This window comes from Tenrec ecaudatus, chromosome 15, assembly GCF_050624435.1.
Source record: "Tenrec ecaudatus isolate mTenEca1 chromosome 15, mTenEca1.hap1, whole genome shotgun sequence".
NCBI classification, from domain to species: domain Eukaryota; kingdom Metazoa; phylum Chordata; class Mammalia; order Afrosoricida; family Tenrecidae; genus Tenrec; species Tenrec ecaudatus.
In genome coordinates, this window is record NC_134544.1 from 29,822,955 (window position 1) to 29,847,906 (window position 24,952).

The following is a 24,952-nucleotide window of genomic DNA, read 5'->3' on the forward strand; positions in this document are numbered from 1 at the left end:
CTGCTTTTGCTTCCTTAGGACTACTGTGGAACTCCATACCCGACCGCATCGGTGCTCGGCATAAGCAGATTTCTACTCAAAATGTCGAGAGAATCTTGCATCGGAGCTCAAACACCACATCAGAATCCAGCCCGACACACTTGATTTTTGTAACCAGAAGCAGTTCGAGTGTCGGTCACTTGGCGTTAGTTGGTATTCTTAGTGTGCGTTGTTTAAACCTTTTGTGACTGTGTTCCAAGCGTTTGCTGTAATTTTCTTAGTTTTTGTGGCCTTTTGTACTGTTGTTAGTTAATAAACATGGGTCCTAAGAAAGAGGGCTTTTTTTTAAAGAGTCATCATGATAAGTGAGATAGTTTATTGTGCCAACCTGGCTGATAAACACAAGTGGGGCTAATTGAAGGGCAGAGGGACAAATGGCTCAGTGAGCCTCATCGTTCTAGTTCTCGGGTCTCTTGCTTTGTGAGGGTCGCACTAGGGTGCAGCTGCTTTAGCAGTCCCCTGCTTCAGCTGGCAAGGCTGACTTCCTGCAAGACATCCCCAAGGAGAAGCCACATGGACCTACCCCGATGCAGCCCTGGGTGCTGGAGCAGCCGTGTGGAGACCCCTGCCAGCGCTGAGATGCTGACACATTCACTGACTCGGCTTTCCTCCTGCAGTTGGCATCATTGTGTCTGTTTTGTGAGATGGAGGAAACTTTACAGATTGGTGTAGGGCATATGGGTTAATGTTGGACTTGTGGGCTTGGGCAGCACTGGGTTGGGATGTTTTCTAGATGTGCACTTAACCTTTACACAAAACTCTTCTACATGAGTTTCTGTGGATTTGTTTCTCTAAAGTACCCAGACTAACACATTATGGTAGCTTGGGAGTGGGCTACTGGAGAAACAAATCATAAGGTAGAAAGTAGATGTCTGACCTCCCCCTCATGGTTGCTCTATTTCTTTGTCTAGCCAGAGGTCAGATAAAGCCACACCGTTTACTCTGTTGTTTTCTGGGAAAATATGGGAAGTAGGAAAATAGAAAGTTTGTAAGCCCACTTGCTTCAGACATTAAAATTTGATCTTTAGATGGGTTTAGGACATGCCTGCAAAGAAAAGTTTGAAATATATACCCCACCCAGTGCTTTGTAGTACTCAGGAAGCAGTAATCTTTGTCAGAAGCTGGATAAAATCTGGAACCATGAAGAAAACTCTGGGACTGACTGTTAAAGGGAGCCTGAGAGCAGGCTGAAATGCTTGCTAGGTGACCACCTGGATCTGCTTGTGGAGTGGAAGTGGGAGAGATGCAGCAATAAAGAGACGGGTTGAGTTTGGCCACTGACACCTGTAGACTTGGTTTACAGGAAAATGAGGAGAAGACGAGAGCGGGTTGACTGGTCTAAGGTTCACGACCTAGCACGAGAGGGCTAGGCTTGTGGAGTACTGGTGAGAGCCCATGGTCTAAAGGCAAGGCGACCAATGGGCACCCTGTGGAGGCTTAGTGAGGCAGCCCACATTGAGTTGACCAGAACCCGAGCAGGTGGAGATTTTTGAGCCTGTGAACTGGTGCATATTGTTGCTGACTTCATGGATGGCCTGTCCGTATTTGACTTTGCTTATGGATGCAGACTTCACAAAGTTCCAACTGGAATGAAGACTCTTCATGTCCAAAAATATGATTGTCTTCTCAGAGAACTGGGTTGATGTAAGTGGGCAGTATATAAATTGCATACCCAAAATTGGGGAGATAAAGTCATGAAGTGGTTGGTTTACAAACTTTCATAGGTGGGGGAACATAGTCACAGGATTATAGGACTAAGGTGTAGGTGTTAATTGAAATTGTGAAGCTAATTATGTACAGGTGCCAGGTTGGCAAGGGGGTGGATTGAGTTAGTTTATTGTGCCAACCTGGCTGATAAACACAAGTGGGGTTAATTGAAGGGCAGAGGGATAAATGGCTTTTTGAGCCTTGCCTTTCTAGTTCTCGGGTCTCTTGCTTTGTGATAGTCGCACTAGGGTGCAGCTGCTTTAGCAGTTCCCTGCTTCAGCTGGCAAGGCTGACTTCCTGCAAGACATCCCCAATGAGAAGCCACATGGACCTACCCTGATGCAGCCCTGGGTGCTGGAGCAGCCGTGTGGAGACCCCTGCCAGCGCTGAGATGCTTACACATTCACTGACTCGGCTTTCCTCCTGCAATCGGCATCATTGTGTCTGTTTTGTGAGATGGAGGAGGACTTTGCGGATTGGTGTTGGACGTATGAGGTAATGGGTTAATGTTGGACTTATGGGCCTGGGCAGCACTGGATTGGGATGTTTTCTTGATGCGCACTTAACCTTTACATAAAACTCTCTCTTATACATGTTTCTGTAGATCTGTTTCTCTAAAGTACCCAGACTAATACAGTAAGGAACTGATTGTGTTATCAATATTGTTGATGATAATTTAGGAAACCCTTGTAGAAAACAGTTAAGGAAACACCAACAGCAGACTACGTTAGACAGATTAAAAAAAAAAAAAGAAAGAAAACCAGCCAGGTCCTAGTGAAAAAACAAAGAAGGAAAAAAAATTGAAAAGCAGCTACCAGTTGATTTTATGGAAGGAGATTCCCCTTCCAAACAACGGCTCTCTCTCCACCCCTCCTCTCCATACCTGTGCCCACAGATCCAGATCCTCATCAATCTCAAGGTATGGGCCATACTGTAGTTGTTAAAAACTTTTTAATGTTGTGTATCATATTTAAATTATGTTATTTAACTCTGAACTTATGTGCTTTGAAATTCCTGTGTAATGTTTTGTATTAAAAGGCAAGGTTAGGGTAAAAACGTGGTGGTTGAGAATGGATGAATCCAATTTCAGTGATTTCTTATGTGACAAATGGATTCGGAACTCAACCGCATTGCATCCCCACACTCCTTATAGAACAGATCAGCATCGAGGTCTGGGTGCTACTGTAAAAGGAAAAAAATCCATTCCACATGAGGAATAGGGAGAGGGGGAGGAGGAGATTCTGCCCAGTATCTAGGTGAGGCTGAGGCAGGACATGAAGAGTGGGGCGGGGTGGGGGTGGAGCAGGGAATAGGGCTGGAGACTGTCTTCCCCGGAGGGCTACCCCATTGGATTGTTCCCTCCTGGCTGAGGACCTCATGATATTGGCCTCAAGCTTCAGAAGCGGAGCTCAAACTCCTAAGTAGGCTGGGGAGAGCAGGTGGGCTGGCCTGGCATGGCCATTGTGAATGGGGCTCTCTGAGCTCCTGGGCTCCTAGCAAAGACCTCAGTCACCAGGTGTTGAGTGCGATGGGATGAGGCCCTCTCTAGCTAGCTGTCTGGGCTTGGGGCTACTCACCTGGGAGCGCTGACTAAAGAGCCCATGTAATATGACCAGGAAGCTGCCAGAGCTGGGAGGCAGCTAAGTGAGGCTTCTCTCAGGAGCCCGGGGAGGTGACTCTTAGCCCAGGGCCCTCAGCGCTGTCCCACCCAGGGGCTCACTATCTTCTGGCTGCACCGTTTTGTCACTCTGCCTGCTTAAAAGCACCCTGGAAGTGGCTGGTGCTGAGTGGTTTGAACTGCTGTATGCAGAGTTGATGGTCTGAAATGTAGGTCCCCTCCCCCCACTAAACTCACAATAAAAAATTCATAATGAAGGAATGCATGAATGGCCTCAGAGCTCTGGTGGTACTGTTGGGTAAGTGTTGACCTGCAAACTACCAAGCTGACGGTTCAAACCCACCAGCCACTCCGATGAAGATGTACAGTCTCAGAAATCTTATAATGGGTCACTCTGAATTGGAGAGGACTTGAAGGCAGTGAGTCTGGTTTGGGTTTGCGGTCAACAGAATCACTGGGGGCACGGTGATCGAAGTGCTTAGCGACTAACTGAAAGGTCATAGTTCTAACCCAGCAGCCTTCCTCCTGGAGAAAAACATGGTGGTCTGTCCCGATAAGGATTTACAGCCTGGAGAACCCTGTGGGGTAGTTTTCCTCTGTCCTATGGGGTCTCTGTGAGTGGGAATGGGCTTATTGACATTGAATTTAGTTTGCCTGCTTGCTTGTTCATGGTTGACAAAGGCTCCCTCCTGCCACCCCCTGCCTGACAGCAGTTGGCAGCCAAGAACTAGGGAGGAATTAAAAGTCTCCTCACGCTCACCCCTTCTCCCAATTGCCTCTTTTTCCCCTTACTGTTGGCATCTGCCAAGGTTGGGGTTGGCGCCCAAACCAGACAGGCTTTGGCATCCAACTATTCAGCCATCAACCCCCCCACCCCAGGTTAAAGCAGGACCATAGTGCACGCTCAACTTCTTGAGCTGGTCAAGGGAGGCATCAGAGCGGGTGCTGCTGACCGCCGATTTGTATCAGAACCTTGGCAGCAGTGCTCACTGTAACCAAACACCACACCCCACAGCAAACTCACTGCATTCAAGTCCATTCCGACTTGTAGTGACCCTCCTGGACAGTGCCCCTCATGTGGGCCTTTCGCTGACGCGGGAACACGGCGGGGCTGAGCAGTGACATATGTTATTTAGAAGCAGGAACTTTTCATTAATTAGGAAGCGAATTAAAAGGTTTCCCATTGTTTTATCTACTTTCTCTGATGAGAGAAATATATGCATATTTATCTTTTTTCCCCCGCCCTCTCTATTTCTCTTTGTAGAGAGAAATATATCCCTTTTCTTACTCAGTCCAGGTCTTTTCCCCCCAACACCTTGATGAATAAACCCTAAACCCCAAACTCACTGCCGCTGAGGAAGCCGGCCCAACGTGTAACTACTTCACCACCAGGCCTCTTCGCCTATTTGAATCCCCAAACCCAATCCCACTGCCATCGAGTCAATGTGCTACTTACAGGGTAGAACTGCCCTATGAGTTTCTGAGACTTTAACTGTTTGCAAGAATAGAAAGCCCCATCTTTCCCCCATGGAGCACTGTGGCAGTTCTGAACTGCAGACCTTGAGGACCGCAACCCAGTGTGTAACCACTGCCGCATCAGGGCTCCTTTTGAATAGTGGGCTAATACTGAGTTTTATCACGTGACCTATGGTGGTTGGGATATATTGATGCTGCTGAAGGTAACTTCTCAATGGTTTCATGGCCCAGTGGCTAAGGCTGTGATTCTGGCTTGTCAATATGTTGGAATCACTTTAAAACCAAACTCAAAACTCCGAGTCACCCGGTGGATCCTGACTTCTATGACTCTGTCAGGCGGATAAAACTGCCCCTGTGGGTTTCTGAGACCGTAACTTTTTACAGGAGTAGAGAGCCTCCTCTTTCTCCCTCGGACTGGCTGGCGGGCTCACGCTGCTGCCCTTGCTGTGGACAGCCCTGCAGGTGACCCCCTTCTCCACCAGGGTACCTCGGAATTTCCCAAGGAGCTTAAAACATGTCCATAGTGGGCCCCCTTCCCTGATGCATTCAACTTCATGCTTGGATGTAATTCCATTTGGGGATAGGGTTTGCTGTCTCATGCTTATGAGGCAGGCTCAGGGTAGGGTGTGCTTAAGGCAGCTACTGTGACCATAGGCAGAGGGCAGAGCAGGCGGGTCAGCAAGGAGAGTGGAGCAAGAAAATGGCCACATGCCGTGAAGATGGCCAAACCACCAGGGAAAGAAGCTGCAAAGAGAAGGATCTTCCCCAAAGTCAATGTTGAGAAGAAGCATTCCTCTGGAGCAACGGTTCTCAACCTGTGGGTCGTGACCCCTTTGGGGGTCCGACGACCCTTTCACAGGGCTCGCCCGATTCATAACAGGAGCAAAATGACAGTGATGAAGTATCAATGCAAATGATTTCATGGTTGAGGGGTCACCGCAACATGAGGAAGGTGGAGAACCACCGTTCTAGGGGCAGTGCTTTGAAACCAAAGACCTCCCACACGGCGAGAAAATTAAATACCTGCTCTTCCATAAAGAAATGCCTGCTTATGGTCCTGGCGCTACAGCTCAAGCTCACTCACTGCCATTGGGTCAGTGCCGACTCACAGTGACCTCAGGGGACAGGATGTCACTGTCTCAGTGGGTTTCCATGACTCTGCAGGGAGTAGGCAACCCCGTTTTCCTCTCACATAGCAGCTGGCAATTCAATGCGTCACTGCTACGCCACCAAAGCTCCTTGGTGTGACAGTAACACTAACATAAGAAGACAGAGCCTCCCCCAGAGAGCTTGATGTACGATGGAGCAAGGAAGCAGGAGGCTAAGTCAAAAGGTTCTGCTACCAAACTCCAGAGCAACATTTGCCAAGCAGAAACACAACAACGTGAAGTGATGGCTTCTCCATGGATGCCTCCATTGAAGTCTGGAGTGTTTCCATGTCTCTAATTCTTCCTCCAAATAATTCTGTGCTAGCTGGTTTCCACCGGGTCCAAACGGCAGTCTCAGCATCCTTAGGGGATTCAGAATCCGTTCCTTATTAATGTTTGAGTTTTAGGAACAAAAAGAAATCTTAAGGGGCAACATCATGGCTGAAGGGTGGATGGGGTAAGGTTTCCCCTTCTAATTCTCCTGGGACAGCTCATGCTACCCTCAAAGAATGAGCAGGGCCATTGTTGTGACTGGGGGGGAGTGGGGGGTTTGGGGGAGGGGCTTCAGTACAACTTGTTAGGCCTTTGGTTTTTTCCCCACCAAGTTTCAATTTTCTTTAAACTTTTTCCTAATAAGCTTCTGGGACCATTCTTTGTCCTTGAGACACCTAATCCAGATGGTGCATTTGGAATTCCCTTCCAAACCAGTCCCCCCACCCTTCTGAACTGAACTCCCTGCCAGGAATTTAACTGGACCAACAGATGGCCTCCCAAGACACTCTTGCTTGGTCCTTCTGTCCTCCCCCAACAGTTTCATTGACATATAATTCGCATGTCAAGCAACTCAGTAGATCAATCATAGCAAGAAGAATTAAACCATCATCACTATCAGTTTTAGAACATTTTCTTTTTCTCATCGTTATTGGCTCCCCAGTACCTCCCAACCTCCCCTGTCGTACCCCAAGGGCTCATTCGTCCAGTTACTGTCTATATAGATGTGCATATTCTGATTTCATATACAAAAAACATGAAAAGACACGCAAACAAAACTAACAACAATCTACAGAGGGGTCATTGGGATTGATTGGCCCTCTCTTAACGAAACCTAACAGGCTACAAGGAAGCATATCTCGGAGAGACTTTGTCCACAACCACTCACTGACCACAGAGCCGGGATCACACCCATTTTACTTAGAACAAATGCAAGCAGGTGTGGACGGGAGCTCCAGTACCAACACTTTCTGACCCGCCTCTTTACAGCATCATGAGATCGATTGTGCTTTGAAGTCTGACAGCATAGTTTCCAATTCCAGACAGCTCTACCGCCTCAGGGAAAATCATGTCATCTCTCTGAGTCTTAACTCCATTGTGAAATTAATGGGGATTAATAAAGCCAACCTTGCCGAATGGAAAGATTTAGCCAGATCCTGGTCCTTGTAGTAACTTTTATTATTTTTATCGTTGTACTCCCAAACAGCTCCCACCTCAGAGTCCCTAGGAGGTGTAAATAGTTACATCCTTGGCCTAAGGTTGAAAGGTTGGCAATTCAAAACCCACCCAGAGGTGCTTTGGAATAAAGCAGGGGGGACCAGCTTCCTAAAGTCCACAGCCTTGGAAACCCAATGGAACAGTTGTGATCGGGATTGGCGTGAACGGTGATAGTAGTCAAAGGCCTGACAGCAGCCACCCCTGATGTCTTTCTGCCAACGGTGGCTATCATGACCCTAGTTCTTGGACTGCATGAAGGTTTGCTGAGTGAGGGATGTCTGGTGGATCCTACCATCCTCACTCATGAAGAAGCGGTGAAGAGTTAATTTCATCCACTCCTGTTAATGTTCTCAAGTCTTCCTCCCAGATCTTCTGAGCCAGGCTCGGCCTTTGGACCAGATCCCTGGGGGATGTGTGTGCATGTGAAAGAGCTCTAAGCATCCCTGTCATGAGACTGCGGGTGTGGAAAGGGATAAATTCAGGCCCCAGGCGTGGCAGCACTTCATGAATTCCAATGTCTTAGTTGGAGATGTGAGCCTGAGTGAGCCCTGGCCATGGCCCAGCTGGCAGCCCAGAGCATGCCCAGCCACGCCAGCTGAAGTCAGCCCTCCGGGCAAGGTCCCATCCCTTGAGACTCCATCTAGTCACAGCATCAGGCCTCATCCTCTGCTTGGTGTTTGCTGCTTCACACTGGCCTGGTGCCTGGCTGCCATCAGTCGCCAGGAGAGATTATCAGAGGGGAAGAGAGTGATACTTGCACGCGCAGGTCTAGGACCTGCCCCAGCTCCTATTGGTCCAGCCGAAGCCTCTGCCCCCACTCATCACAGGACTGACAGGAACCAGCAGTGCAGGAGCAAGACCTCGGGCATCCAACCCTTGGTTCTCCACCTCGTCTTTAGGTCCTTTTAACCCGAGGCCCCTACAGGGCTCTTCCTCCCTCTCTCTCTCCTGTATAAGACTCCTGTGGTTGGAATACTGTGTGGACCTCTGCTTCCTATAATTTACATCACAGCAGTCAAATGGTCATTGAGCCAATTCCGACTCTCAGTGACCCTGTAGGACAGGGCAGAACTGCCCTTGTGGATTTCCAAGACTGGAATTTTTTGTTGTTGTTGCATGTGTTAGTTTATATTTTATTTAAAAAATTATTTTTAACAATTTTACTGATACACTATTCACCGAAAAACCCAATTCAATGGTTTCAACACGAGTCTGTAACTTATAAAAAAAAAGCCTGTCTCCTGCAGAGCAGCTAATGGTTTTGAACTGCTGATTTTGTGGTTAGTAGCCCACAACGACCCACTAAACCACGTGACAGCAGTAGACATGCTTTAAAACTATTGCTGTCCATTTTCTATTGCTCTCCCGGGGGAGGGTGTGTGTGTGTGTGGGTGGGTGAGGGCCCCCAATGAAGCCTTGATAGAGAAAGGCAAACTTAAGACCAGGGCCAGAACCACTGGCCCGGGCTCCCAGGGGCTCCCTCAGCTCTCAGTATTGTGATCAGTGCCATTAGGTGGTTGGGGAGCATTGGAGCCACTGAGTTTGTCCACTAGATTGCATACCCCTGAGGCTACAGGGCTCCTTTGCACCCCACAGGGACTCCCAAATAAAAGATACAAGAGAAAATTTTTTTCATGTAAAAATGGAACTATAAACACCTGTGTCCCAAACCCAACTCAACCAACCTGACCCAACCCAACCCACTGCTATTGAGTCGATTGACTCATAGAGATTCCATATAAGGTTTATGAGATTGTGAACCTTTATGGACCCAGACAGCCGCATTCTTCTCTCAAAGAGCCGCTTGTGGGTTTGAACCTCTGATCTTGGAGTTAGCACTGCAACCAACCACACCTAACCCAATGCACCACCAAAGCTCCTTCTGAACGTGTGTGGCCATTAAAAATGGCAAAACCATGCTCCAATTCTACCACAAGAGCAGCAATGTGACCCCACCCTGTGTGCCTCTAAATACATGGATGTCCCCAAGCCGAGGACACAGTCACATCCCTACGTAAGCTATACGCAAACCTCAGACCACAGCAGTGTTACTTGCTGTATTAAAATTTGGAAGGAATTTGAAGGTGAGTGGAATTGGGGGTACTCTACCCGCCCCCCCATTTTCTGAGGTTCCCTATAATTACAGGTCAGGTTCCACTTCAACTGTGGGGGGAGTCCATAACTGAAGCCGATGAGGTCAGTTCCCTCATTAAGAATTTGAAAAGCCCCGATACAATTGTTGAAGACAAATGGGTGCATAAGCAAATGTGGTGAAGAAAGCTGATGGTGCCGGGCTATCAAAAGATACAGCATCTGGTGTCTTAAAGGCTTGAGGTAAACAAGCTGCCATCTAGCTCAGAAGCAACAAAGCCCACATGGAAGAAGCACACCAGCCTGTGTGATCATGAGGTGTTGAAGGGATCAGGTATCAGGCATAAAAGGAAAAAAAAATCAAATCATAGTGAATGAGGGGCAGTGTGGAGTGGGGACACAAAGCCCATCTGTAGGCAAGTGGGCATCCCCTTACAGAGGGTCTGGGAAGGAGATGAGCCAGTCAGGGTGCAGTGTAGCAACGATGAAACATACAACTTTTCTCTAGCTCCTAAATTCTTCCCCCTCCCCCACTATCATGATCCCAATTCTACCTTACAAATCTGGCTAGACCAGAGGATGTATACTGGTACAGATAGGAACTGGAAACACAGGGAATCCAGGACAGATCCCTTCAGGACCAGTGGTGAGAGTGGCGATACCGGGAGGGTTGAGGGAGGGTGGGGTGGACAAGGGGAACCGACTATAAGGATCTACATATAACCTCCTCCCTGGGGGATGAACAACAGAAAAGTGGGTGAAGGGAGATGTCAGACAGTATAAGACATGACAAAATAATTTATAAATTATCAAGGGTTCAAGAGGGAAGGGGAGCAGGGAGGGAGGGGAAAAATGAGGAACTGATACCACGGGCTCAAGTAGAAAGCAAATATTTTGAGAATGATGGCAATACATTTTCAAATGTGCTTGACGATGGATGGATGTATGGATTGTGATGAGTTGTATGAACCCCCTATAAAATGATTTTTAAAAGAATTTGAAAAGCAGGGCCAACGTCACGAATTAGAACAGAGAACAAACAAGTGAACCCTGCATTGGCCGCGAGGAATGACCAGGCCATTCCGTGCAGAAGGACGCGGTGATCCGCGCCCCTCAGGATGACAGCTGAGAAAACCCGGTGGGTCGGGCCTACTCTGTCCTGTGGGTAGCTCCTAGTTGGATTTGATCTGACAGCGCTCAGCAGGGATCGGGTGGACAGTAACTGACATGCATCTGGGAACTTCAGACAGGAACCACCACCGTAGGAGACGAGCTGCGCAAGACCAGTGGTGGTTTTCTTCTTTCAACATCGGAGGTTCAAACCCACAAGCAGCTCCTTGGGGGAACAATGAGGCGGTCTGTGTCCACAGTGACTTTGCACAACTTTTCTCCCAAGAATTGAAGAAAGAAAAGGTAGGCTTAAAGCAAGACGATGCAAACCGACTGGCGCCCCCAAAGCTATTCCGACCCGAGCTTTCTCTTTGCAAATAGTCCAAGCGCCGCCTGCTCTCAGATCAAATTATAAAAACAAAGCCCACTAACTTCACTGCCCTCGAGTTGATGCTGGTTCTTGGTGACCCCACAGCGCAGGGGAGAGCTGTCCCTGTGGGTTTCTGAGGCTGGAACTGGGGTGACAGCCCCATGCAAGGCCGCCGGCCACGAAGACCAAACCAGAAGCAAACTCGCACACCGAGTCCACGCTGAGTCAGCAACTCCCAGTGGGTTCTCCAGACCCCAACTGTTTACAAATCGGAAGTGGCAGTTAAATGTGTTCTGGTTTTTTAAATCCCTCAGGACCAATAAGGGGAGCAGTGATACTAGGAGGGAAGGCGGGGGTAAGGGGAGTAAGGGGGAACCGATCACAATAATCGACACATGGCCCCCCTCCCAGGGAGACAGACAGCAGAAAAGTGGGTGAAAGGACACAGCGGTTGGTGTAAGACATGAAAAAAAAAAAGATAAATTGTCAAGGGGACATGGGGGAGGGACGGTGAGGGAGGGAGAGAAAAAAGCTGATACCAAGGGTTCAAGTAGAAAGAAACTGTTTTGAAAAAGATGATGACAACATATGTACAGATGTCTGACACAATGGATGTGCATTGTGATAAGAGCCCCCAATAAAATAAAAATTATAGTTTTTATTATTTTCTGTTATCTTCTCAACTGAGATTTTCCTCTGCTTTAGTTTGTTGTTGTTGTGTTGTTTTTTGCCCCTTTTGTATGTTTTTCTTTATATGAAGTCCAGCACAGGGAAGTCTATAGAGACAGGATGTGGATTAATAGTTTCTTGGGAGTGTGGGAGGGGAGGTTGGGGGAGAAATGGGGAGCTGGTAGTAAGGAGTCCAAAAAAGGAGGAACATCGACCGTGTCGATGACTGCACAACCCCTTTTAATCTGCTGACACTATTGAATGGTGAGATAGGTGAATTATATGTCAGTAAAACTCTTAAAATTAAAAAAAGCCAAATTGGAAAAAGAGGAAATTATACAGCAGCATGATAATCATAAGGTTGTGATAATGCCTGCCAAGTCTAGGATTTCTTTAGGGGCCTCTGACTAGGAGGAGGCTGGCCTTGGGTACCCCAGATTTTGAGCACTTACTATCTCCAGCTTGGTAGCTTCTTACAGAACGAGGGACAAAGCAATCACCCTATGTGCGGGGCGAGCTGCAGGAAGAGGGACCACGGGGCTGTGACAGGACAGCTCGAGGGCTGGAGGGAAGGTGGTCAGTCTGCTTAGTGTCCAGGCACACCGATGGAAGGAAATCAGCCCAGAGCCAGTTTCTGCTCCCGGTGACCTCATGGGTAACCACATCAAACTGCCCCACAGAAGAAATGCTCACCTGGTGCCTGGGAAGAAAGACCTGGACATCAATAATTAAAAACAACCAGCTGTTAAATCCCCTATAGTTAAGAGAGTTGTGCAGTCGTCCCCACAATCGTACCCCCAGGCCCAGGAATGACAACAGAGCACAACACAGTGAAACCTCAACCCCAAAGAGCAGAAGGTCATACAACGTAACATAAACAAATGGTACGATGCTACGTCTCGGCTAACTCTATCTGCTGTGTCCAACCGCAGCAGCTAGTGAGGAAGAAATGGAAGGATTCTACCAGCGACTTCAGGCGAGCATTGACCAAACATGCAATCTTGCATCGATAATTACTGGTGATTGGAATGCAAGAGGAAGGGACAGTCGTTGGAGAATATGGTCTTGGTGATAGACATGAAGTTGGAGACGACATAATAGAACTTTTCAAGACAAATAACTTGTTCATAGCAGACGCCTTTTTTCCAACAACACAAAAGGCTTCTCCACATGGAATGTAGAGACATCAAAGGGACTACATCTGTGGGAAGAGATGATGGAGCAGTGGCATATCCACAGCTAACACCAGGCGAGGGGATGACTGCAGAATAGACCATCAATTGCTTCTCCGTAAGTTCAAGTTGAAGCTGAAGAAAATGAAATATAAGCCCACAAGAGCCAAAATACGACCTTGCCTTCATACCACCTGAATTTTGAGAAGATGTCAGGAACAGATGTGACATATCGTGCACTAATGACAGGAGGCCTGATGGGCTGCGGGAGGGCATCAAGACCATCATTCAAATCCATTTTGAAGAAAGCAGCGGTCATTAAAGTCAGGAAAGAACTAGAGGAAAGTCGTGTGGTTTGTCGGTGCTGTACTTCACCCTGGCTGGCTTGTCCCTTCCTTGTGACGCTTCCATGAAGGGATGTCCAATTGTCTACAGATGAGCTTTGGGTCTCCATTCTGAATCCCCCTGTTCACATAAAAATGGCTGTTTGTGTTGGGTCTTCTGATGGCTGATACTGATTTTGTTGACACCTCGTGATCACACAGGTTGGTGTGCTTCCATGTGGACTTTGTTGCTCCCCTGTTACAGGGTTGCTCGTTTAACTTCAAGCCTTTGAGACCCCAGAGTCTGTACCTTGTAATAGCTGGACACCATCAGCTTTCTTCACCATATCAGCTCTCTTTAATGCTCCCCACCCCCCACTATCGTGACCCCAATTCTACCTTACAAATCTGGCTAGACCAGAGTCTGTACACTGGTACACATAAGAGCTCTTGATACACAGAATCCAGGACAGATAAATCCTTCAGGACCAATAACAAGAGTGGTGATACCATGTGGGTAGAGGGAAGGTGGGAGGAGAAGGGGGAGAAAGGGGGAACTGATCTCAATAATTGACAGAAACCCCAGAGGAACAAACAATAGAGATGTAGGTGAAGGGAGGAAATGGATGGTGTAAAACATGAAAATAAAAATATAAATTATCAGGAGTTCACAAGGGTAGAAGGGTGAGGGAGGGAGGGGAAAAAAGAGGAGCTGATATCAAGGATTCAAGTACAAAGAATATGTTTTGGAAATGATGGCAACATATGTACAAATGTGCTCGATACAATTGGTGTATGGATGGATTGTTATAAGAGCTGTAAGATCCCCAATAAAATGATTTATTTTTTTAAAAATCAGGGAAAAGATCAAAGTGGATGTCAGAAGAGACTTGCTCTTAATTAAAAAGAAGCAGCTAAAGCAAATGGAAGAAAGGATGGAGTTGAAGAGCGGACTAGAACATTTCAAAGGGCGGCTTGAGGAGACAAAGGCAAATATTATGAAATATGTCAGGACCTAGACTCAGAAAACCAAAAGGGAGGAACAAGCTCAGCTTGTCTTAAACTGAAAGAACTAAAGAAAAAAGATCCAAGTCTCGGGCTGCAGTCTTGAAAGATTCTATGGGCAAAATCTCGACTGATGCAGGAAGCATCAGGAGAAGACGGGAAGAATACAGTCTCACTTCCCAGAAAGAACTAGTCGACATCCCAGCCTCTCAGGAGGTAGCGCAGGATCAAGAAGCAGTGGTGCTGAAGGAAGAAATACCAGCTGCAGAGAAAGTATCCCCCCAAACAAGGCTCCAGGAATTGATGGAAAACTGAGTGAAATGTTTCCCCAAGCTGAGGAAGCACTGGAGACACCCACTCATCAATGCCAAGAAATTTGGACGACAGCTGCCTGGCCAACCGACTGGAAGAGACCCATGTTTGTACCCATCCCAGCCAAAGGTGACTCAATAGCGTGCACACACTGTGGAGCCATGTACCTGACAGCGCATGGGAGTCTAATTTTGCCAAAGATCGGCCAGCAGCGGTTGCAGTAGTCCATTGAAAAGGAGGTGTCAGAGTTTCAGGCTGACTTCATAGGAAGTCTTGGAACAGGGATATATCATGGCTGATGTCACATGGATCTTGTCTGAAAGCAGAGAATACCAGAAAGATGGTCTCTTGTGTGTTGTTGACTCTGCAAAGGTATTCAACGGTGCGGATCATCAAAATGACGGGGGACCGTGGCAGATGACACAGCTGTGCTTGCTGAAAGCGAGGACATGAAGCTCTTGCTGACGAAAATCAAGGACTGCAGCCTTTTGGGTGGATTACAGTTCAGTGCAAAGAAAATCCAAAATCCTCACAACTAGACCGAAACTGAAAACTCACTGCCATCAGTTGATGCCGACTCATAGTGACCCTCATCAGGCAGGGTGGAGCTTCGTGAGTTTATGAACCTGTAACTGTTTCCAAGAGTAGAAAGCCCTGTCTTTCTCCTGCAGGGGGGCTGGTAGTTTTGAACTGCGGACCTTGTGAATGACAGCCCAGTGTGTACCCCGTACACTACCAGAGCTTCTATGAGTTGTCAAGGATTTCATTTTCTTGGATCCACCATCAGTGCTCATGGAACCAGCAGTCAAGAGATGAAACGATGCACCGCATTAGATCAAGCTGCTGCACAAGGCCTCTTTAAAGTGTCGAAAAGCGGGTGTGTTATGTAGAGGATGACCCACGCCATGGCATTTTCAATCGTCTCATATGCACGTGAGAGGAAGATACAAGAAAAGCCGGTGCATCTGCATGATGGTGTTGGTGAAGAATACTGAAAGTACTATGGTTTGCCAAAAAGAACAGACAGATCTGTCTTGGAAGCAGTACAGCCAGAATGCTCCTCAGAGGCAAGGATGGGGAGACTTGGCCTCACATACTTTGGATATGTCGTCAGGAGAGACCAGTCGTCATGTTTTGTTAAGTGGAGAGACAGTGAGAAAGAGGAAGGTCCTAGACAAGGTGGATGGACGCAGTGGCTGCAACAAAGGCTCGTGCGCAGCAGCAGTTGTGAGGAAAGAGTTTGGTTCTGTTGGCCTGCCGTGATGGTACCTTAGCTGCTACTCACCTTCTGGTGCACTCTCTCTGAGGTCAAGACTATTCACATTCCCAGTCAATGGTCTGAGGGTGTTCAATGGAGGCTTAATCCACACAGGGACTCTGCAAATGGATTTTGGACTCGCACTGTCATCCATCGACTTCTGCAAACCCAGTGCTCCAAATTTAAGCTGGAATACAACTCCCTCCTCTGATCTTGGATTTTATAATGTACAATCTTTGAATGCCATGGGCTCGTGTGCCCCTTCTGTGTGGATTTAGCTGACACCTCAATGAGATAGCTGCTTGGTTTTAAAAAAAAATTATTACTCATTTTATTGGGGGTGCCCTTACAAGTCTTATAACCATCATCATTCAATTGTATTAAACATACTTGTACATATGTTGCCATCAATGTTTCAAAAACATTTTCTTTCTACTTGAGCTCTTGGCATCAATTCCTCTTTCCCCCCTACCCTCCCACCCTCATGAATCCTTGATCAATTATATATTATTATTGTCAATTCATATCTTACACCATCTGTTGTCTCCCTAACATTTCTGTTCTTCATCTCCCTCAGGGGGCAAATATATCCAACCTTGTGGCTGCTTGTTTTAAGACAAGCCTTGAAGACCCTTTCTTTCTGATAGCTGATTCCTACACCACACTTTGCTACTGCATTCATATCCTCAGTGATCCTATCAGGAGGGCAAGTGTTATGCTGGGTCGCATGATCAGAACGAATTGCTCTTGGATTAAGGCTTACACAGTGCATCATGTCTGAATCCTCTGAAACCCGGCTGCGTGATTTCAGTGCTAGGTATCTGAGAGGTACCTCAGTGGTGGGAAAGCATTTGGGGGACCCTCTGGGAGACTGAGTACAGAATGTCTGGGCAGCGGGGTGGCAGTACCCAGGGTGCAGTGCGGGCGGCCGGACACTGGTCTGGGTGATTCAGGTATTGTCTACACACACGTCTGGGGGAGAGGCTGAAGATCTGTGTTGTGGAGCAGGCAGCACCTGTGTCAGGCTTGGTTAGGAGGCAGCTGCCGCTGAGGGGAGCCTTTCATGGAAAGTGTTCTCAACCCTTCCTGGCTTTCCGACCTGCGCACCAGGATTTCTGTCCTTCAGAAATCCTGTTTGAAGGTGGTGGGAGGGGGCCCGTCAGGGGGCATCTCTTCCCTTTGCAAGATGAAGAAGCTGAGTTGCTGGGCACATAGCCCTGGGCTGCTCAAGAGGGAGGTGGGCCCAGGCCAGCCCTCCACTCCAGTCCTGGGGGCCTTCTCCCCCAGAGCAGAGAGGTCTGTGAGGTTTTGAAGGCCAGCTCGAGGGAGGCAGGCACTGATGGACACTCCTGGGAGGAGGGGGGCTCTCGAGACAGAGGGAATGTGCTGGTAGCCACGCACCCACAGCAGTGACACGGGCTGTGGTTCAGGCTCCCCGTGTGTGTGGTGGGCTGCTACTTTCCTCTAAGCACCTCAGGGCAGAAGGCCAGGGTGCCATGCCTACCACCTGCGTGATCTGGGGCCCGTGCAGTGTGTCCATCACACCGCCAGTACATTTCCCTGATGGAAAATACCAAGGCAGTTAGCAGCACTCCACCCCCCCACCCCCCTGCCGCTAGAAGCACCCAGGCACCTGCAGAGCACCGAAGAAAAAGTACACCGTGAACTCTCTCAGCCACACACCCACCCACAGGCACTGTGAGGTATCATTTCCTTGTTGGGATGAGAAACCTGGGCTCACAGGCAACTCAGAAGGGCTTATCTTAGCAGCCAGGTATGCCCGTGTGAGATCCAATGGCCCATTGAGGGTCAGGGATGTGGAGACAGAGAGGAGAGGGGAAAAAAGACATGCTCAGAGTGGACCCCTCTTGTTATGGAATCCCAGTGAGGGGGCGTCTTGGCTTTTGGCGATGCTCTGGTGCCCTCTGGTGAAAATGGGAAGGTTTTGCATGTCCAGGAGAGCCCAGCATGCCTGACTGTGAAGAAGGTCCAGGAAGAACCATCTTGGTCCCTGCCAACTTTTGCCCCCCGTCTTTCTACAGATAGCTCGCAATCCGGGGTTGTTCTCCAGTGCCGGCCCTGAGGAGCCTAATTCAAGAACTGATGGGCACGAATCTCGTCTCCAGCCCCCGAGCTGACCCGAGATCGGAAGGGACTCTTCTTTCTGCACTGTGTCCACACCCAAGTGGTTCTGAGGTAGGTTCCCCCTCCAGTGGCAACCATTGCGGGGTGGGGTGGGGTGGGAGGCGGGGCTAACTCTCCGAGAGCAAAGTTAAAACAACTCCATGGTGTTCACCTCCCGAGGCTGGGCCCTGAGGGAGGAGGAGCCGTGTGGTGTAGCTGGCTGGTTCTGTGTTGGGCTGCTAGCTGCAAGGTCAGCAGTTTGAACCCACCAGCTGCTTTGAGGGCTGAGGCTGTCGGCTGCTGTAAAGATCTGCAGCCTTGGAGACTCTCGGGAGCAGTTCTCCCCTCAAACTCCCTGCTCTTGAGTCAGTTCTGACGGTGCAGAACTGCGGAGTAGAAATTCGAGGGCGGACCTCCGATCACCCTGGGTTTCTGAGACTGTAACACTTTCCGAGAGTAGAAAGCCTCCTCTTGGTCCCGCAGGTGGGACTGGGTCTCAACCCCCCAGGAGAGACCCTTCATGGTACAAACGGTTAGCATCCCTGACTCACCAGAAGGTTGGTGGTCGGAACCCACCGAGGCCCTCAGAGCACAGACGTGGCCATCCACTGACCCCAGGTCCCAGTTTGGCAAACCTGACAGACGGGTTCCACTCTGTGAACCCAAGTGGATGGCACACATCATCAGCTTCGACACAGCCATTGGGGACCAAGTGCCCCACTTCGGGAGGCCAGACCTTGTAGGGTCCTTGCCCCCACCAGCACGCTTCGGATCCCTACTCGTTGCTTATGTCAGCGCTTGCTCAGCTGTCTCGCTCTGTGCGTCTGCAGTGAACAGAGAGGGCGCGGCCTCTCTCTGAGATAAGCAGGGGCTGGTGTGACAAGTCCCCCGGCCCAGCATTTCTCGGAGGAGATTGTATCAGGCTGGAACATCTATCAGGTAGTAGAGGGCCAAGGCACCTGTGGGGTGGACACATGTGGGTCTGACCTCACAGCCCTGTGCATTCTGACAGCTTGCATGCTCCTAGTAGCTTCGGGGGAGCAGAAGCCATCCTGGAGAGGGAGCAGGGCTCAGAGGGTCCCCGTAGGGGCTGCCTAGGCCCCCCACCGGCCAGGCTTCAGTGCAGGGAAAGGTTTCTGCCTCTTGGTAACTTGAGACTTCTGTCTCCTGCGGTGACAAGAACAAAGAACCCCCCCCCCCCCCTGGAACTGCTGTGGATGCTCACAGCACCCCGGGAGAATGCGGAACCATGCTAGAAATGAATGCAAATAAACAAAAATAGACAAACAACGTTCTTAAATGAACAGGAACACACGCCCAAGTGAGCAAAGAAAAGTCCGGGGGAGAGACGGAACGGCAGCAGGAATGAGAGTTCCAGGCGGATGCGGAAGTCTGATCACCCTGGGTTACAGGTGGGTTCCTGTTTCAGGACACAGGCGACATCACACCTGAGAACACAGCATGAAATTGGTACTCCTGGCTATCTACGGCCGCAGAGGAAAAAACGGCCTAGAAAAAATTCACATACTGGTCGAGTGTCTCAGGGTCACTAGCTTGTCTCAACGATGGCTCCAGGCAGAGAAAGCAAAACCACATTGAACAAACTCTTCGGGAGACACTAAGCGAAAACACTGGATTCACGTGGGTTTGGGCGTTGAATGTTCACTCCCCAGGAGCCCTGGTGGCAGAGTGGTTACGGGTTGGGCTGCCATTCAAAGGTTAGCACTTCAAAGCCATCAGCCAGCCACGGAGAGAGAGATGGGGCTTTCTGCTCCGTAAGTGGCAGGAGTCTCGGAAACACGCAGGGGCAGTCTGCCCTGTCCTACAGGGTCGCCTCAAGTCGGCATGGAGCCGATGGCAGCAAGTGGTCTGGCTGCAGTGGCTACTACATTGTTAGGCTCCGGCATGACGGTGATTGTGCGGCTGGTCCAGGACCAGGACCTGTTCCTGTCTGTTCTCAACAGGGTTGTTGTGAGCTGGAAGCTACTTGATGGCACCTAACGACAATGACAACAACAACAACAACAACAACAACGGTCTGGTTTAGCAGATCGCCCATCGGGCTGATCACCCATGGCCAGCAATCGGAACCCCCCAGTGCCCTATGGGAGAAAGACGAGGCTGCCTGCTCCCGTAAAGATGGACAGCCTTGGAAGTGCACAGGAGCAGTCCCACGCTGTCCTGTAGGGTGACTGTGAGTAAGAATGGGCTTGACTTGATGGCGCTGAGCTTGTTAATATGGACAACGGGCTAGAAAAATCCTAGACCAGAAAATTCCGGTTAAAAGCAGCCCCCCGCCCCCTCGTGTTGCTCCTGTCAGCTTCTGTGGAGTGGCCTCCGGTCCCAACTGCGGTCCCAAGACTGTCTAGATGGGTTCAAACGGACATCCTCTCGTTAGCAGCCCGCGTGTGGTTCGTGCCACCTGGGGTCTCTGCATCCAATGCAGGGAAGGAAGATCTCTTCTTCCCACGCTCAGGACTCCTGCAGGACTAGACCTGCCAGATGTGAGGGTGTGAGTCCCCACCAGTCAGCAGACACAATAGACACAGTTTGATAATGACTGGAATTCTCAGCTTTAGGATGTAAAAAAGCTATGCTAAAAAGGCTAACAGGAACAAAGCAGAGTTTTGAAATGATAAGCAAGGTTGAAGGGTCTGCTGAGAAGGAAAGGCTCACATCAATGTATTGATAGTGCTTTTTAAACACACACACACACACACGGAAATAAGATGACGAGGAAGATATCTAATCAAAGACACGAACTTCTGGGAGAAAACGATACAAATGTATTGAATACTACTAGCTAAACCAAACTCAAACCCCTTTCTCTTGAGTCAATTCCAACTCATGGCCACACTATAAAAACCCAACCCAACCCAACCCAACCCAACCCAACCCAACCCATTGCTGTTTGAGTTGATTCTGACTCAGCAACCGAATACAAGAAATGAGGAATATTGTTATGGTGGTAGTGAACAGAAGTTCAACATCATAAATATGTCAAGTTTGCCCAAAATAGAATTGCACAAAATTTATGCACCTCCAAGGAGCCTTAAATGCCACGGAGGGCCCTGCCCCACCTCCCATGCAGGGGTGCCAACCTCGGCCGGGCGGTGGTGCCCTCTGGGGGATTCGGCGAGTCCCGGCGAGTCTGATTGAGCCAGTCTGGGCGGGGGCTGGGACACCTGGGTTTTTAAATGCTCTGCCGCCGCCAAGTTTTCTTATTGCCAACACCCCACCCCCGGGGACCCTCCTTGTCACCGTGGCTCAGGTCACACTTGAGACGATGCCCCCCCACAACAATAGAGCAGCGGCTCTTCATGACCCAGACTGGCACCCCTGAGAAACCAGTGTGGAGACAGCAGTGAGAACCACTCCCCACCCTCACCCTGCCGTCCCTGTCCCCATACCTGGCCCCGAAGGAAGGCAACTGGCAGAAGGCAACTCCACCACCAAGATCAGCCTGAGCTTCTTCCTCTTTCTGTTCAGTGTCACCTGAGCTCCAGGTGTTCCAGAGCCCCTATCCCCACCCCCCTCTCACTTGCCCTGTGTTCTGCTTTTCTCCATCCGGGAACGTCTGGTCTCAGATGTCCACCTCGTGAGGGCTTCCTGCCCATCTGGAGGGAACCGTCTTTATATTGGTAGCACCTGCCTGTGCACCTGCGGCTGTGGCCACCGTCACCACCTCTCCCTCCCTCTCCCCAGGGCAGCCATCCTTGGGCCACCGAGTACCCGCTCTCACCGCACACCTGTTGCCAAGCTCGGGCCGGCAGTGCCAGGGGGCTGGGCTTCCCATGGAGTGCAGGGTGGCAGAGATGCTGCCGACAGCATGCTGCTGTCCTTCCCCCCAGAGCTGAGCAGGCGCTCAGCAGGCTTCCGGTGCCAACCCCAGCCGTGGACGCTTTGCAAGTAACTCTGAGCCGGATGTTTGTTCGTGGTTTCTTCCTTTTTAAAAACATCGAGTCTCCTCCGCTGTGCTTCCTCGCCCCCAACCACACAGAGAGGCAAGCTTTCCTTGTGAGGAGTCTCTGTACCCCTTGTATTTGCCCCTCCTGTCTCGAGGTGCCCATGTTGAGCCCATTGTCCCCACAGGACCCCGTCGGAATCCACCTGGGTGGGACCTGCCTGCCCCAGGAGGACACTGGTTGGAGGAGACAGGTTGGGACCCAGGAAATAGACACCACACAGTCGGCTATCTTTCTATCATTTCCTATGCACACCAGAATCATCTCGGAAGTCTACACAGACAAACAAGATCTGTGCCCCAGCCCATGAGGGTCTCACTGGCCCGGGACAGGGCTTACTCACTCACTCACTCACTCACTCACTCACTACCCACTCACCCACCCACCCACTCACTCACTCACTCACCACTCACTCACTCACCACTCACTCACTCACTCACTCACTCACTCACCACTCACTCCCCGCTTGCCCTGAAGCCCATGCCCACTCATACTGCCCCACAGGACTGTAACTCTTCAAAGGGAGTAGAAAACCCTCTCTCAAAATGATTTAGTGAAATAAAAAAGAAAACTCTGTCTTTCTCCCGAGGATCAGCTGATGGCTTTGAACTGCCAACCTTATGGGTTGCAGCCCAATACATACCCACTACGCTACCACTGTTCTGGTGCAGTATTTCAGACGGTTCCCCTTTGTTTCCTCTGCTTTTGTGTGTGGCTTCAGGCTCCCATTGACCCTACAGGGCAGGGTCTTATGAGACTGTACATTGGTATAGCAACAGTCATCTTCTTCCCGTTGAGCGACTGGTGGGTTTGAACTACTGACCTTGTCATTAGCAGCCTGTCATGAAGTGAAATCGCTTCACATGGGTCTTCTAGCCATAGTCGTTGTCACTTCCGTCAAACGACTGGGCGGGAGCATGTGGCAGAGCTGTAGGGATTGGACAGGGTTGGCCTTCTGCTGGGTCTAAGAGTGAGCCATCTCAGAAGCAGGAGAGAGGCCTGTGACCACGAAGAGAGAAGAGCCACCTGTGGAGTGCACCTGAGATCTTTCTGCAGGGGCAGATGCAAGTTACAGAGGTCACAACACCAAGACCATGAGACAGAGCAGAGTGGCCCTGCAGAGACTGCGAGGCAGATTGGTGGGTGGGCTTCCTGGCTCATGGAGGCAGAGACCAGGTGCATGATAGGCCAAGGACCAGCAAGGTATGCCTGCAACTCTGGCTGAGAAGAGGCCCTGTGGTCAAGAGAACTGTATTGTTATCATTTAGAAACTCGTAAGCTTCCTGAATAAACCATACAATCATGAGTATTGTCTAAGATTTCTAAGTGGCCATTGCAGTGCATAAAGACCTCTGAGTCCTTAAAGGGGAGCCTTGGTGGCACTGTCGGTTAGGCATTGGACTGCAAACCAACCTCAAGGTTAGTGGTTCAAACGCACCAGCCTCTCTGAGGGAGGAAGATGAAGCGGTCTGCTTCCGTAAAGGTTTACAGAGTCTCAGAAACCTAAATGGAGTTGATATGAGTTGAAGTCTACTTGAGGGCAGTGGCTGGAGCTCTGGTGGCTAAGCAGTAGACTACTGACAGCAAGGTCAGTGGTTCAAACCACCAGCCTCTCTGAGGGAGAAAGATGAGGCTGTCCAATCCCATAAAGAGCGACAGTCTCGGAAACCCTAAGGAGCAGCTCTACTCCACCCTAAGGGGTCACTGTGAGTTTCAAACAACTTGTTGGCAGTGGGTCATTGAGGGTCCTGGCAGCAGCAGCAGGCCAGGAGTTCGTCAGAAGCCCACATTTTCACCTCCAATACTGAGGTCGGTGCTCCAGGCTGTGTGTTTAAATCAACTCTCCAGTTGATTCTGACATGTGAGGGGCTCCAAGGAGTCCACGAGAAAGTGCCATTATCCTGTCTTTCTATTTTCCATGGAGGTTTTAAATCCCCCTCCTATACAAGAGTGTGCAAACAAGTGTCAGGTCTGGCGACAGCCCAATCTGCAACCATTCCAAAGGAAACAGAGGCAGAGAAAAGCTGTTCACCGGGCAGCCTGCTAACCGAGCAGCAAGCGGGAACAAAGGCTCAGCTCCTTTCAGGGTATAAGTAACATTAATACTGAGTTTCTAACAATACTGGTCATATTTCACATGGTGGTGGGCTATCATTCTCAAGGTACATGATAGACAACCAGAGGGTCGTTGGCCATGGTCCGAACACACCAAGAACTTTGCAATGAATCACCTTGAGGCTACTTTCCAAGTGACTACTTACCAGACCTCACATCCTGGTGGTGGTTGGATACATTTTATGTCAATTGAAGAGGTATAACAGTGTAGGGGTGGAGTCCAACCTGATGATGTCTCCTTGGGTGTGCGGCTTTCTTTTAAGCTGGGAGATTGGAAACTTCCCTCTTTCTCTGCTCCGTTGCCTGCCTTCTTGCTGGGACTCGCCTCTGACCTTGCACCACATGAGTGCACCCACCGGCCCGTGATCTTCCTGCGTTCTGCATCATTGCGTGTGGTTATGTGAGAGTCTGGAAGAGGGACTTGTGGACTAGAATTGGATTTGTGGATTTGAGTTAGACTGGGCTTGGATGCCTTCTTCGTATGTGATTACTTGATGTAACACTCTCTCTTAGACATAGATGGATGTCACTGGACTTGTTACTCTAGACAACCCAGCCTAACCCAACCATCCCCAGGGACGCTGGAGGGTCAAGGCGATCTAGAATGGGCTCTGAATGGTAATTCACACCCCAAAAGGCTGAAGCATGCATGTGGGAAACAGTGACAAGCCACATGAAGCCCTAAGAAAATTGATTACACTGAAACGTGGCTGACTTAAAACGAAGATGGCTCCAGTCACGCTTACAAAACCAGCGTCCCGCCCCATGCACTGAAGGGGGTAGGGATGACTGAAAGGGTTATTCCTTCTATGCCTCCACCGGGGGTCCTCAAAGTGTGGTCCTTGAGTCACCGGTGGTTCTGTTGACACTCGTTGGAGAAGCAACGCTCTACCATCACTTGCCACACTTGAGACCCAACTGAAGGACAGGATGGTTGAAGAGGACAATGTGAGGGCCTGTCC